The sequence below is a fragment of the Hypanus sabinus genome, chromosome 18, assembly GCF_030144855.1.
Source record: "Hypanus sabinus isolate sHypSab1 chromosome 18, sHypSab1.hap1, whole genome shotgun sequence".
Taxonomy (NCBI): Eukaryota; Metazoa; Chordata; class Chondrichthyes; order Myliobatiformes; family Dasyatidae; genus Hypanus; species Hypanus sabinus.
In genome coordinates, this window is record NC_082723.1 from 54,785,701 (window position 1) to 54,801,263 (window position 15,563).

Consider the following 15,563-nt stretch of genomic DNA (forward strand, 5'->3'; position numbering starts at 1 on the left):
GGTGGCCACACATTTCAATTCTACTTCCCATGCCCATTCCGACATGTCAGTCCATGGCGTTCACTGCTGCCACAATGAGGCCACACTCAGGTTGGAGGAGCAACACCTTATATTCCGTCTGGGTAGCCTCCAATCTGATGGCATGAACATCGATTTCTCAAACTTCCGGTAATGACTCCCCCCACCTTCACCATTCCCCATTCCCATTTTCCTCTCTCACCTTATCTCCTTACCTTCCCATCACCCTCTGGTGCTCCTCCCATTTTCCTTTCTTCCATGTTCTTCTGTCCTCTCCTATCAGATTCTCCCTTCTGCAGCCCTTTATCTCTTTCACCAATTGAATTCCCAGCTCTTTACTTCATCCCTCCCCCTCTCCTGGTTTCACCTGCCACCTTGTACTTCTTCCTCCCCTCCCCCCACCTTCTTTCTTTGACTTCTCATCTTTTTTTTCCAGTCCAGCCCAAAACGTTGACTGTTCACTCTTTGGTGTCTCGCTGTCTGGCCTGCTGATTTCCTCCAGCATTTTGTGTGTGTTGCTTGGATTTCCAGCGTCTGCAGATTTTCTCTTGTTTGTGATACTAGTAAGTACATTGGACTGGTGATGGATAAGCCATTGCCCCAGATTCAAAGTGGAGGGGAGGCTGCGTGAGTATGAAAATGCAGTGTTGCCTATCCTCCAGAGGTGTTCTGGAGTCGTCGAGGATGAAGATGAAGCTCCTAGATGTTGCTGCAAAAATATCCTGGTAGCAGCCGGCATGAACCATGACTCTACTACCAAACAGAACAAAGACAGCCAGCTCGTGTTCACACCATCTTAACATGGGACTACATTGCTAACCCTTCGTCATCATCACGGGTCTCAATTGCAGAACCTCCCATCCAGCAGCACCATGGAGGCATTTCCATAAGAAGGAAAGCAGGCTTTGAGAAGGTGTCTCACCACCATTTTCTCAAGGGAAATTAGGAGCGTTAATAAGTGCTGGCCTTGTCAGCAATGACTAGAACTACTAAAGTCGTTATGTTTAAAATAATGTGGGTAATTTCCACCTCGAGGCGAAGGGGGTGTGGTGCTGTGCATCAAAAAGACACTGTCTGTGAAGGTACCGTGTAATAGTGCAGCTAATACCACAAGTGATGTCCATGATGAGCAGAATCTCCATGGTGTAAGCATGATGTCCAGGGGCTGCTGAAGGAGAGCAGCAGCTGCCCGGGCCCTTCAACTGCGAAGACTCTGGGAGGAGATCCCCTGGGCTCAATGACTCTACTGGTTCACCAGCTGGCATTAACCCTTTCTCCACTGCGCCCTCTGCCTCATTGTTCACCAGGACTCTCAGTGTTATCTCTTTCTTTGCTTGGCCTCCCTTTGCTCAATGGGTCTCACTCGATTATCGTTATCTGCAATTCACTATGATAGTATTAATGCCTCATTTGCCATGGGGCACCATTTAAAGGCCCTTCGTTTGACTTGCAAGCAACATTCAGAACAAGACAAGGTATTTAATGCTCCAACTAGAAATAAATGGGTTTGATCTAATGACCACTGTAGAGAGGAGGTTCTGGTTGCAATGTAAACAAATGCTGGCTGGTCATGCTGCTGTTCTAATGGGTGCAAACAATAATTTCAGAAAAAAACACGAGGAACTGTTTCATGCACTTATTTTTGTTATTTGCTTTGCTTAAGCAGTATGGAGCACACAGGCAAGCAAGGTTAGGAAGGAGCGGAGACTTTGATTCCATCCCTGATACTGATGAATACTTTAACATTTTTGTTAAAGCAATTAACACTTTTGAGATGTTACAGAATCAGGACGTTATCTGTCACCAGTTCGATCTGTACCTCCTGTTTAAAACATAGAAATATAGAAATCCTACAACACAATACAGGCCCTTCGGCCCACAAAGCTGTGAACATGACCTTACCTTAGAACTACCTTGGCTTACCCATAGCCCTCTATTTTTCTGAGCTCCATGTATCCATCCAGGAGTCTCTTAAAAGACCCTATCGTTTCCACCCCCACCACCGCTGCTGGCAGCCCATTCCACGCATTCACCACCCTCTGCATAAAAAACTTACCCTTGACATCTCCTCTGTATCTGCTTCCAAGCACCTTAAAGCTATGCCCTCTCGCACTAGCCATTTCAGCCCTGGAAAAAAGCCTCTGACTGTCCACACGATCAATGCCTCTCATTATCTTGTACATCTCTATCAGGTCACCTCTCATCCTCCGTTGCTCCAAGGAGAAAAGGTCAAGTTCACTCAACCTATTCTCATAAGACATGCTCCCCAATCCAGGCAACATCCTTGTAAATCTCCTCTGCTCCCTCTTGATGGTTTCCATGTCCTTCCTGCAGTGAGGCGATCAGAATCGAGCACAGTACTCCAAGTGGTATCTGACCGGGGTCCTATATAGCTGCAACATTACCTCTCGGCTCTTAAACTCAATCCCACGATTGATGAAGGCCAATGCACCATATGCTTTCTTAACCATAGAGTCAACCCGCGTGGCAACTTTGAGTGTCCTATGGACTCAGACCCCAAGATCCCCCCGATCCCCCACACTGCCAAGAGTCTTACCACTAATGCTATATTCTGCCATCATAAACGAAAGGCTGAATGGAGTAATTATTGGATCCTACCAGCAGTATTTTCTGGGGATCTGCCCTGTGCCCAGCATGGACACATGGCATTGAAATGATTGATTTTGTCATCTACTGACCTGAACTGTAACTTCAATAATCAGTCTTTAATCAATGGGGTTGGTTTAATTTTCAAATCTTGCTCTTTAATGATGTTGATGTAATTGAGTGCCTCAGACTCACACCGAGCCATGAGCAGAGATTTCGAACTGAGCAGCAGAAATTTCACTTGTTCAAGCATGATCAGCAATACCCCTTTGTCAGCACATGTAGATAAACAGCCGGTGTTGTAGTTCAGAGCTTCAGCATTCAGTAAGCGGTCCTTCTTGCCGAGGTGAATCAGGTTGATCAAACTGCATCAGAGACAAAACGGATGTCCATAAGACATAGAAACAGAGTTGGACCATTCAGCTCATTGGGCCGGCTCCGCTATTCCATGATTGATTTGTTATCCCTCTCAATCCCGTTCTCCTGCCTTCTCCCTGTAGCCTTTGGCACTCTTACTAATCAAGAACCTATCAACTTCCCATTTCATTATAACAAAATAACATGGCCTCCACAGCTGTACATGGGAATGAATTTCACAGATTTACCACCTTTTGGCAAAAGAAATTCTCCTTGTAATTGTTCTCAAGGAACATTATCAGGCATTATCTCTCACTATAAGAGACATCCTTTGCAGGCACACTCTATTTAGGCCATTCAATTTTCGATAGGTTTCAATGAGATCCTTCCTCATTCTACTGAACTCCAGTGAATACAGACCCAGAACCATCGAACATTTCTAATATGTCAACTTTTTCATTCTTGGGATCATTCTTGCGATATTTCCAAACCTTGTCCCACGTATTTCCTAATATTTTCGTACAAAAGTGAATGAAACCAATGGACCCACTGGGAAACTTTGAGCTGTCTAAAGAACTCCAATACACCCAATCCACGGTATTTTACTCTCTCTCAATGTCCATCAATTCTCCCCAGTTCTCCTTCCACCCTCTTCCACATGAGCTGATTTACAGGAACCAGCTAAGACCATAAGACATAGGAGCAGAATTAGGCCATTCAGCCCATCGGGTGTCCACTGTCATTCCATCATGGCTGGTGCCTGATCCCACTCAACCCCATACATCTGCCTTCTTGCTACATCCTTTGATGCCCTGACCAATCAGGAAACAATCAACTTTGGCTTTAAGTATACCCAGGAACTTGGACTCCACTACAGCCTGTGGCAGAGCATTCCACAGATTCACTATCCTCTGACTAAAAATAAATTCCTTCTTACCTCCGTTCTAAAAGGTTGCCCCTCAATTTTGAGGCTGTGCCCTTTAGTTCTGGTTACCCCACCCACGGGAAACATCCTCTCCACATCCACTCTATCTCGTCCTTTCAACCTCCCAGCCTGCACAGCTCTGGGATCTGGGAGGAAACCAGAACACCAGGAGTAAACCAGAGTCACCAGGGGATAGAGCAAACCCACACAGCAGTATCTTGGGTCAGGATTGAACCCATGTCTCTGGAGCTGTGAGCCAGAAGAACTAACATCAGTCATTCATTTATTCGTATGAGATTTCAGTCCCCATGTCAGTCTCCCTGTTCCAGCCTCCTTGGCCAAAGTCTGAAATTCACCAGCACAGTTGGCTGCTGACCGACTACCCTGACACAACTTCATCAGATGATCTGAGGCTCTGTTTGCTCTGGCGGGATCCTGGGACACCATCTTCACGGTAAACATGAATTCCTCCAAGTCCGAGCAAATCTCCGACCTCTGCTCCCAATGCGTGGCGGCCCAGGCCAGGACTCTCACAGTCAGGGAAACGACGTTAAAGGCCATCTTTTTGTGCTCTGTAGGGGATTGAATGCAGCAAGATGTTTAACTTTGAGAAGAGATCAGAAAAATGGACAAGGAGACAAGGGAGCAGTAATGTTAACGGTGAAGCTAAAGGCAGCAGGGAGGAAGAATTGTAACTCAGAAAGAAGCTGAGAGATAGCAGGGAGCAGAAGATTCTGAAATACAGAGTTCAGATTGCAATGGAAGGAGAACTATACATTAAGGAATTAAGAGGTGATTGAAACAATATCCATAAGGGACATCAATCACTTTATAGACTTGGTGAACCAAACGAGGAGTAATGGGATTCAGGATGAATTGCTTACCATGATAACAGATGGAGGCCATTCAACCCACTGGGCCTGTGTCAGCTCCCAAAAGGCAAACCGAAGTGCATCACCAATTAGAGTGGGCAAAACCTCTGGTATTCCCACTGCTGGTGCTGGGATCGGGGAATAAATGAAGGTTCTCTGTTTCCACTCAGGGTTACACCAGCTCCATTACTATCCATTTTAGTTTGTTCTGGATGATGGGAACATCTGAATTTGAAATTCGGCCTCATCTGATTTAGATGATGGGTATAGGCTCCCTGGTTCAAATTCCCTTCATGTAGACAGCTGGAAGGCCAACCCTGGCACAACGCGTTGAGCGGTAGCCTCATGAGTCCAGTGGCTGTGAACGCATCCCGCTCCAGTGACCAAGGTACAACAATGTCACTACAGCACATTGCAATGTTGGATCCTGCACAGGTGAGATGTTAAACCACGGCCTGAGGAACTCACTCAGGAGGACGTAGAAGATCTCACGTAGAGAAGTGCAGGGCAGTTCTTGCTTGTGCCCTGATATGATTCCCTATGGTGACCATTGTTGATCCTGTTTACCACATTATTATCTTAATCATTAATATAGATGATAACCAATGTTATAGATAGTCAGCAACGGATCCAGGATTGATCCCTACAGCATATCACTAGCAACTGGCCTCCAGTCAGAGAGACAACCATTTATTTTCATTGATTTCTCCTACTAAGACAATGGTGGATTCAATTGCTACTTCATGCTCAGCGCCAGGACCTCAAGCTTCTCCACCATCTCCCAAGCAGTACTTTGTGAAAGGCCTTGCTAAAGCCGTGTAGAGAATGTCCGCCCTATTTCCTTCACTAGCCTTCTTGATAACCTTCCTGAAAATATGTATAAGATTGGTTAGACATGATCCACCACAAACAAAGACCATGTGACTAAACTTAGTCTTGGATAACCCAGTCTATCCAAATGCTTATGCATCCTGTCCTTAGAAACCAGCCAGTAATTCATCCACGACTGAAGTAAGTATCATTGCCATATAATTTCCCAGACACTCTTAAAGGTTTTCTTGAACAACAGCATTCGCTATCATCCAGTCCTTTGGCATCTCACCCGTGACTTAAAGGCATTTTAGATATCTCTGCAAGGACCCCTGAAATTTCCCCACTAGAGTCTGAGGGGACATTGTTGTCAGATACTAGGGATTTATCCTCCCTAATTCACCCCAAGACAGCCAGCACCTCCTCTTCCATAGCCCAGATTTGGCCCATGTCATGATTACTCAGTTCTATAGGCTCTTTGTCTTTCTCCAGCGTAAATATTGAAGCGTGGAGACAGCTGTGCTATTATCCAGCACCTTCCCTAATTTGCTTTCAGTTAGTTTCATTGCAGGGGACGTGGCATGCAATTGGTAGATCGCCAGTCAACTTGTAGTTGTAGTTGTCCCAGCCAATCATGTCCCCACAATGCTGGTCCGTCTGTTTTTACCACATGCAAACTCAATGGGGCTTGTTTGTTGTATTTCACTGTTATGAAAGTCATTCCCACAGGATTATCTTTTCTCTGGTATAAGTTCTTAGCTGGATTTCTTCAGGCTTCAGTTTAGTATCTCTGAAAGGCTGGTAAAACTAAGGTTGTGGAATGACTGCAATAGCTGAACCAGTGCATAAATTCCATTTTAGTTAAATTGCCAATCTCTTCTGGCATAAGCCACATTGCTTGTCCGGTGTTAATTTCACACTATTAATTCCAAGGCTACACAATCTTGTGTGACTCTCATCATTATCAGATCTGTCACTGTGGAGGAAGATATTGTAAGTCAAAGATTTTGATAGATAAAGGGTTAATATTGGGTTTTTGAGTGCGGAAACCAGTTTGCAGCTTAATTTGCTATAGATATGGCCTTGGCTTTCAGCAGAGTCAATTCTTAGAATAAATACTTGCAGTTGCTTATCTTCTAAGAATTAAGACTCGGGGGTATGAGAAAAAACTGTCAGTTAATACAAAGTTGTACACAGGACTGAATGTTTAATTTTTGGCTGTGGCTATGGGTATAGTTTATCACATGAGAACTGCATGTGAACCTAGCTTTACTTTTCTAATTCACAAGGTTAATGGAATAGCCTTTGCTTTGTACTTCATAAAAGGAACTGTGTTCTCTATTGTTTGGAGTTAGAGATTACACTCCCCGCAATATTGTGAATAAAGCTCCCTTTACTTCGAAGTCTGATTTACTTCCGATAAACTTTAATTGAATGTCCTTAGCAAACTGATTTCAACAGCATGCAAATTTGTCCTCTTTTTGAGGCTAAACTTGAATTTTCATCTTTTTCTCTTCCCTGTGCAGTCCGTTTATTTTTGTCTGCCCAACATACTCTTGGTAAGTATCCTAATTTGTTGCATTTTTGGCTAATCTCACATTTATATCTGCATTTGTTCAGTGTATGTGAGCCCCTGCCACACAGCATGTAATGTTGAATCTGGTTTGCGGGTCTGGCAAGTGAGACAGAAAATGCTCTGAGTTCAAATAGGTATATTAATCATTTACTTACAAACAGTAAAAATTCGACCAAACCTTCATGTTCCCCAAGTTACAGACAGTACAAAGCTGAATCCTCAACAACATACTTATTTAAAAATGAGTGTCGAGCACACCTTCCCGACTATCATGTGCATTCTTGTCTGAAACAAAGGAAGAAGAGAGAAAGTCCCTTCCACGTGCTGTTTTATATACCCAGGGTATTTGCAACTGGACACCAGGATCAATCCATTGGGAAAAGCAGCTGAAGCTTCTAAACTAACCAATCACAATGGAAGCGACTTTCGACAATCAGAACAGGGCACACCCACACAGGACACAGTAACACAATTGTTCGGCCAGGTCGGTTCTGCTTAGACGATGCATTTTTATTCATGCTCACTTTCATTCCTGACTGCAAGTCAATTGCATCTCTGTCTGCGATTTTTGATGTACCGCTTTTGATTCCACTTGTGAAACATAAAGCGTTTTGCAATCACCACTGGCTTCAGTTCTAAGTGTTCCGGCATCACTTTGACAATATCAGGAATGCTCATTTCTGCAGGCTTGGTTAGAGGAATCATACTTCAAAGTAAACTGTTTACCTTTAAGCAACATAAGTACTCGTTTCTCATTTACTATTTCATGCGCTTCAAAATACTGTTCCTATAATTCAGTATACCTGAGCCATTGTGCAATCAAACTCATCAATCTTTCTGATGTAGCCAGCCAGTTCTGACTTTTTAAAAATGATTATTATCACCTGGTACTCACTCTTTATGAACTCTGAATTTTTCCATTTCCTGGCTTTAAAAAATACTCAATCTTGTCTTCCCTCCCAAAGAACATGTGCTTCTCTACTTTGGACTTTGCATTTGATTTTATTTTGATCGCCTCACTCCACTTTGAACAGGTCTCAGGTTTGTTTTAAAAATACCTCATTTCATAACTTCAAAACATTAAACGTTCAAAGAAACGCGGGTGTCCGAAGAATGTGGATGCAGTTTGAGTTTACTTTAAGTGAGGTGCGCACGTATCACGTGACTGCGTGATGATGTATGCAATCAATGTAGTTTTACATGTAACCCATAATTAATTATTTAAATTAACTGGAATGCTTAAGAAAACAATATATTTGATCCAACTCCCTCAATTTGATCTCGTGATTCATGTATGAAGCAGCAAGACCAGCCGCGGTCCTGCATGTTGAGCTCTACCATCGTGATACCACTGGTTGTGAGCTCATCCCACTCTAGAGACTGAAATACACAATGTAAGATGACATTCCAGAGCATGCTGCCATGTTGGATCCTCCACTTTTCAGGTGAGATGTTGAACCAACCTATGACACTTCTGCAAAGAAGTGCAGGGCAGCACTTCATTGTTCCCTGACTGATCATCTCCCTGGAGACACCACTGACCAGATGAACCACATCCTGAAAAGAGATTTGAGAAGAAGTGAGTGAGGGGCAGTCAGGAAATTCACCGCTCCATAGATCACTAGAAGCGGTCAGATTGCGTGCAGTGGGAGCGAGGTTGGAAAGGAAACGAGTGGGGACATTTGGAACAGTGGGAATGGCAGACAGGATTGTGGAATGCTCCCCTTGCAGGATGTGGGAAGGCAGAGAGACCCCAGTGACCCTGTAAGAAATGTTCCCAGCTGCAGCTTTTTACAGGAATTGGAGATGAACTCCAGATCATCCGGGGGGCTGACGAGTTGATTAACAGGAAGTACAGGGAGGTGGTTACACCAAAGGTGCAGGATGCAGGTAACTGGGTGACTCTCAGGAGGGGGGAAGGGGGGGGGGGGAACGCCAGCCAGTGCAGATCACCCGTGGCCATTCCCCTTCAGAGCTGGTATACTGCTTTGGATTCTATTGAGGGGGGAATGACCCACCAGAGGAAATCCACAGCAGTCAGGGTTGTGGCACTGAAACTGTTTCTGTGGCTCAGAAGGGAAGGGTGGTGGGGAGAGGAGGTAAGCTGCAGTAAAAGATGATACAATGGACAGGGGAACAGGCAGGAGGTTCTGTAGATGAGAACAAGATTCCTATATTGTATGCTGCCGCTAGGGTACGAGATGTCAGGGACATCTCGGATTGAGTCAATAGCATTTTTTAACTGAGAAGGTGAGCAGCCAGAGGTCATGGACTATGACAGTACCAACAGCATCAGTAGAAAATGTGATGAAGCCCTGAAAAGTGAGTTCAGGGAGTTAGATGATAAGTTAAAGGACAGGACCTCCAGAGTAGTGATCTCAGGATTGCTACCAGGTGCTAGTGAGGCCTGAAATAAGAAGGTAATACAGTTTAAATGCATGGCTAAGGAAATGGTGCAGGAAGAAGATATTTGGATCATTGGGGTCTCTTCCAGGGACCTGTACAGACAGGACAGTTTGCACCTGAACTGGAGAGGGACTAATATCCTTGCGGGAAGGTTTACTAGTGTTGCATTGCAGGGATTAAACTAGAGTTGCAGCAGGATGTAAACGAGAGTATCTGAGCAGATAGTGGAGTGGTCATGAGAAAAGATGTTGTTAAACCTATATACATGATAGAGGGGGAAGGATTAAAGGGAGAGGGATGGCACTACTAGCCAGGGAAAATGTCACCACAGTGCTCAGACAGGGACAGACTGGAGAGCCTGTCTACTGAGGCTATATGGGTGGAACTGAGGAATAAGAAAGGGATAACCATGTTAATCGGATTATATTACTGATCACCCAATAACCACCAGGATTTAGAGGAGCAAATTTTTAGAGAGAAGGTTTTTTTAGAGAGAGAGTTGCAAGAATCATAAGATAGGAGGTTATTTTAACTTTCCACTGTTTACAAACTGGTTCTCACATACTGTAAAAGGACTAGATGGAATAGAGTTTGTCAAATGTGTTCAGGAAAGTTTCCTTAACCAGTACCTGGAACTCCGATACACGGTCTTCTATTAGGGAATGAGACAGGACAGAATGAGACTGAAGTGTGTGTCAGGGAACACTTTGCATTTGGTGATCATAATGCCATTAGTTTCAGAATAATAATAGAGAAGGATAGATCTGGTCCTGGGATTGAGATTCTTATTTGAAGATATCAGAGATGATTTGGCAAGTGTGGATTGGGACAGGCTGTATTCTGGCAAAGGTGTGCTTGGTAAGTGGGAAGCCTTCAAAAGTGAGATTTTAAGAATTCAAAGTGCGTATGTTCATGTCAGAATAAAAGGCAAGGCTGATGGAACATTGGTTTTTGAGAGACATTGAGGCCCTGGTTAAGAATAAGACTACACCTCCTGGTGCATAGCAGGTCCAGGTAGCAATGAAACAGTGAAGTACTTGAGGAGTATAAAATGCAAGAGAACCCTTAAGTAGCAAATCAGGAGGGTTAAAAGAAGGAATGAAGTTGTTCTAGCAGACAAGGTGAAGGAGAGCTTCTACAGATATATGAAGAGCAAAAGGATACTAAGGGACAAAATTGATGCTCAGGGTAGTCACCTATGCATTGAGCTGAAGGGAAGAGCTTAAACAGAATTTTTGTTTGTAAACATGTATTTACTTGAGAGACAGACACAGAGTCTTTAGAAGTGAAGCAAAACAGCAGCGAAGTCATGGGCCATATACGGATTACAGAGGAAGCTCTTGATGTCTTGAGGCAAATTATGGTGCATAAATTCCCAGGACCCATGACAAGGTGTTCCCTTGTACCCATAGGAAGCTAGTGCAGCAAACACAGAGGCCCTAACAGAGGTATGTAAAAGATCCTTAGCAACAGCTGATGTGTTGGAGGATTGTAGCATAGCTAATGTTGTTCCATTGTTTAAGAAATGCTCAAAGAGCAAACCAGGGAGTTATAGGCCAGTGAGCCTCATGTCAGTAGTGGTTATTCTAAGGAATTGGTTACATAAGTATTTGGACAGACAGGGACTGATTAGGGATAGTCAACATGGCTTTGTGTGTTATAGGTCGTGTCCAACCAAGCTTATGAAGTTATCAGAAAAGTTGAAGAAGGAACTGAAAGTTGTCTACATGGACTTTAGCTAGGCCTTTGACAAAGTCCCACATGGGAAGTTGGTCAAGAAAGTTGAGTCGCTTGGCATTCATGATTAGGTAGTAAATTGGATTAGATATTGGTTTTACTGGAGAAAGCAGATGGTTGCCTCTCTAAGTGGAAACCTATGACAAATGGTGTGCCACGGGGATCAGGACTGTGTCTGTTGTTGTCTGTCAACTAATCAATGGACTGGATGATAATGTGGTAAATTGGATCAGCAAACTTGCAGATGATACCAAGATTACGTTACCAAGTGGACATTAAAGAAGGGTATCAAAGCTTGCAGCAGGATCTGGACCACTGGAAAAAATGATCTGAAAAATTGCAGAGAGAGCTTAATGCAGACAAGTGTGAGCTGTTGCACCTTGGAAGGACGATCCAAGGAGAGTGGTAGGGCACTGAGGAGTACGGTAGAAAAGAGGGACCTGGGAATACAGATCCATAAATCCTAGAAAGTGCATGACAGGCAGAAAGGGGTGTAAAGAGAGCTTTTGGAACATTGGCCTTCATAAATCAAAATACAGAATACTTATGTTGGGATGCTCCACTTAGAAAACAGTCTATGTCTTTCTTCCTTCTACCAAAGTGCATGACTATACCCTTCCCTATATTCCACCTGCCACTTCTGTGCCCATTGTCCAAGTTCTTCTGTGAACTCCCTGCATCTTTAATATTACTTTCCCCTTCACCATTATTTGTACCATAAGTAAACACGGCCACAAAGCCATCAATTCCCTTTGTCCAGATCATCAATAACATGAAATGTAGCAGAGAAAACACTGGCAGGCAGCCAACCAGACAGGACTATGTTTATTCTAACTCTTTATGTTTGTTTCCCTTCTCTCAATCAGCCAATCTTCTATCCATGCTTGTATCTTTCCTGTAAAACCATGTGCTCTTATCTTGTTTAGGAGCCTCATGCGTGGCACCTTCTCAAAGGCTTTCTGAAAATCCCATTAAACAGCATCCACTGACTATCCTTAATCTGTCCAGTCTGTTATTTCCTCAAAGAATTTCAACTGATTTGTCAGCCAAGATTTTGTTGACTTCAGCCTACTTTATTGTGTGCCCTGTACCCTGAAAGCACATAATAAATAATGGTCTCAATTTGTTAATAATCTTTTCCAGGTGGTGATCAAAACTGGAAATTGCTGCTATACCCAGCTTCCTGCAATGAATCATGGTGTCCTCTACATCACTGAACACCTACCGGTTTGTCAGAACTGCAGAAGTGGTAATAAAGGTTCACTACCAGGGAGGACAGTACCTGCTCATCACTCTTCACCAAGACCGAAGATCTTTTTAATCACGTCCATCCATCGCTGGTGGGAGATCAATCCCTGGACTTGGCCACAGTTGGAAAACAGCTTGTCTTGCATTTGGTAGGTGGTTAGGAAATTTTTTTTTTAAAGAGCCTTTGTCTCCAGCTGGATTCTGTGGAGCTTGGAATCCAAGGAAAGCTCCTTAAGAGCATTACAGCCAGAACAGTACTGTTTGGATGTGGTCAATGTTTAAGCACGAACTACACCAGCTCAGTTCTGCCTGGCAAATTCCATAAACTACAAGACAAGGACTGAATAATGTGCAGTTAAGAGTTGGGGACAGACATTTTGTGGAATTTTCAATACCAGAAAGTTCCACACTTGTCAATTAACACAGGAAATTAGCTTCATTTTTCCCTCGCTGAGTAATCCAGGCTTGAGTTCACCATTGCAGTTTGGAAACAAAAAAATCAGATGTAAGTAACAAGATTAATCAAAAATAAACAAGAGTCTTTGAAATCTCAGAAAGCAAAATGGGCTCAGCATTTTACTTAGAGAAGCCAGTTTGCTGTTCTTAGTCCGTTCCATCTTTTCCTGCCACAACGTAGGAAAGTCCACAAACTATTCGGTGGGGCATCTGTAGAGGCGTAATTAATATTATCTTTGCAATTGTTGGCTACAGAAATTAATAATAAAGTCTCTATCGCTTACCGAAATAGAGACTTTAATATAGACCTCATTAGAGATTGACAGCCGCCTGCCTTCTCCCAAAGAAATCAATTTGTTTCACTATTAAGAGGGAAAATGCCGTACCAATCTACAATGTAATTAAAGATTTGTATTCTTATTTTGAAATCCCTCTTCATCCTGATATCCTTCCCCAGCCCTCCGACGCTTCTAACAGCCTCAACCTTTTCCTCTGGAGTTCCATCCCTCCCTCTATCCCAAATTCAAATGCCCCTCTCTATTGTTAGAATTTCACTTTATCCAATGATTTGACCACCTGTGACTATGCCTCAGTGTCCATATACATTTTCTGTGAGCATGTTCAGACAATCTAATACAGGAACTTATTGTGAATATGTAATACTTTGTCTTCAACTGCTTTCTATGGCATAGGCATAGCATAGGCACAAAGCACTGGGGGAGGAGATTTTCTCCTCATCTCGTGGTTAACTGACTCATGCTTTATCTTTAGACATTATCTCCTGGTCCTGGACTCCCTGCAAACATTATAGTAACAGGGGGCATGCTCATTAATGTAAATTTTGCACTGTTAGAAGTTACATTGGTGCAGTCGTATAAAAAGGTGTCACTGGGTTCAGATAGACACTGAAGTGGGTTGAAAGTTCACAGACTCTAATGCGAACAGAGTTAGAGGGAAAAAGAAAACAATAGATGCTCGGCCAAACAGGGCCATTAACTAACACTCTCAAATGGAAAACAAAGCCCACACTGTGGCTGAAAGGAATAACTAAATATAAAACAAATACTGAGAGTCTTCAGAGTCAATTGACTTGAGAGTCCAATTTCTCAGGCAAGGCCAAATGCAAGTAGGCAGCAAAGTGTTACTATGCTGGGTTCAAGTCTCGACAAGCACTACGACGGAAAGAATGGAGTTAAATACTTTAACAATGAAATACTAATTAGTTGACATGTGCATATTCACGAGCGCAATTGTCGTATCTGCCGCGCTGCCGAATCCGTGGCTGGGATGTTCGATCAGTGGTGGTTTCCCTTAACTTTTGGTTCACCAGTTTGTTTAATTTTACGTATTTTATTAATTTATTTTCTTCCCCTTTATTCACCCTAGTAGTTTGAAAGGGTTAGTTTGTAATCTATGGCTGCAAAGGTGTTGGGGGGGGGGGTTTGAGATTGAAGGAGGAGGGTGGGAGACTGTGGAATACTCCAGAAGACCAAAAAGAGGTGTATCAAGTGAAAGACCCGATGCAATAGGGGACAACAAATTGAGGAAAATGGGTGACTTGGAAGAATTTATAGTTCTGCATAAAATTAAAGGTCAAAAGGAATGGGAAAAAGGATTTAGACCCCTTAACCCTTTGAAAGTGGCAGCAGCATTAGAGAACCAAATAGGTACGTAAAGGATTCCAGGCCACGATTTTGTATAATGGATTGCTGAAAATTTGTTGCTTAGATGTTTACCAATATAGCAGTGCTAAAATTGTGGGGAAATTGGTTGTGAAAGTGGAGTGTATTACTCCGAAAGAAAGGAAGGAAGTTGGGGGGTAGTGTATGGTATTTGGTCTGGCACGACTGCAAAGGAAATTTTGGTCAATATTAAAAATGGTCGAGTGATTGAAGCTGAGCGACTAAAATCAAGAGAAGGAGGTGATAGGGATTCTCCTGTCTTACCGGTTTTTTCAGGAGATGTTCTTCCAACTAGTGTCTATCTTGGGAGCATGTCTTATTAAGTTAGAGAATATATTAGACCTCCCTTGCGCTGTTATAATTGCCAGAGATTTGGACACGTTGCTGGTTCGTGTCGAGGTAAAAGAAGATGTGTGAAATGTGGAGAGGATCATGATATTAAAGCGTGTAAGGCAGCGGTACCGAAATGCAGCAACTGTGGAGGGGACCATGTAGTGGCATTCAGAGGATGTGGGTATTTTATTAAGGCAAAGCAGATTCAGGTTGTTAGTAACCAACAGAAAATACCATATGCTGAGGCAGTAAAGAAAGTTGATAGAGAGCAAAGGGTAAGTAAAGAAAAGATTGGAATGATGGGGTGTCAGCACATTCTGCGTTTTCTAACTATGGTTCCTTCAGACATGTTGTTGATGACTAAAGAGTCTTTTTTTGCATTTGTTGTTGATGTACTGGTCAGGGCTAAAACTACAACCAAGAGGTCAGATATGATAAAAGTAGTTGTTGGAGCTGCAGGGAGATTCCTTGATATAAAACAGGTTTTACTGGAAAAATTACATGAGTATATGACAAACAATCACTGAATACTTCCC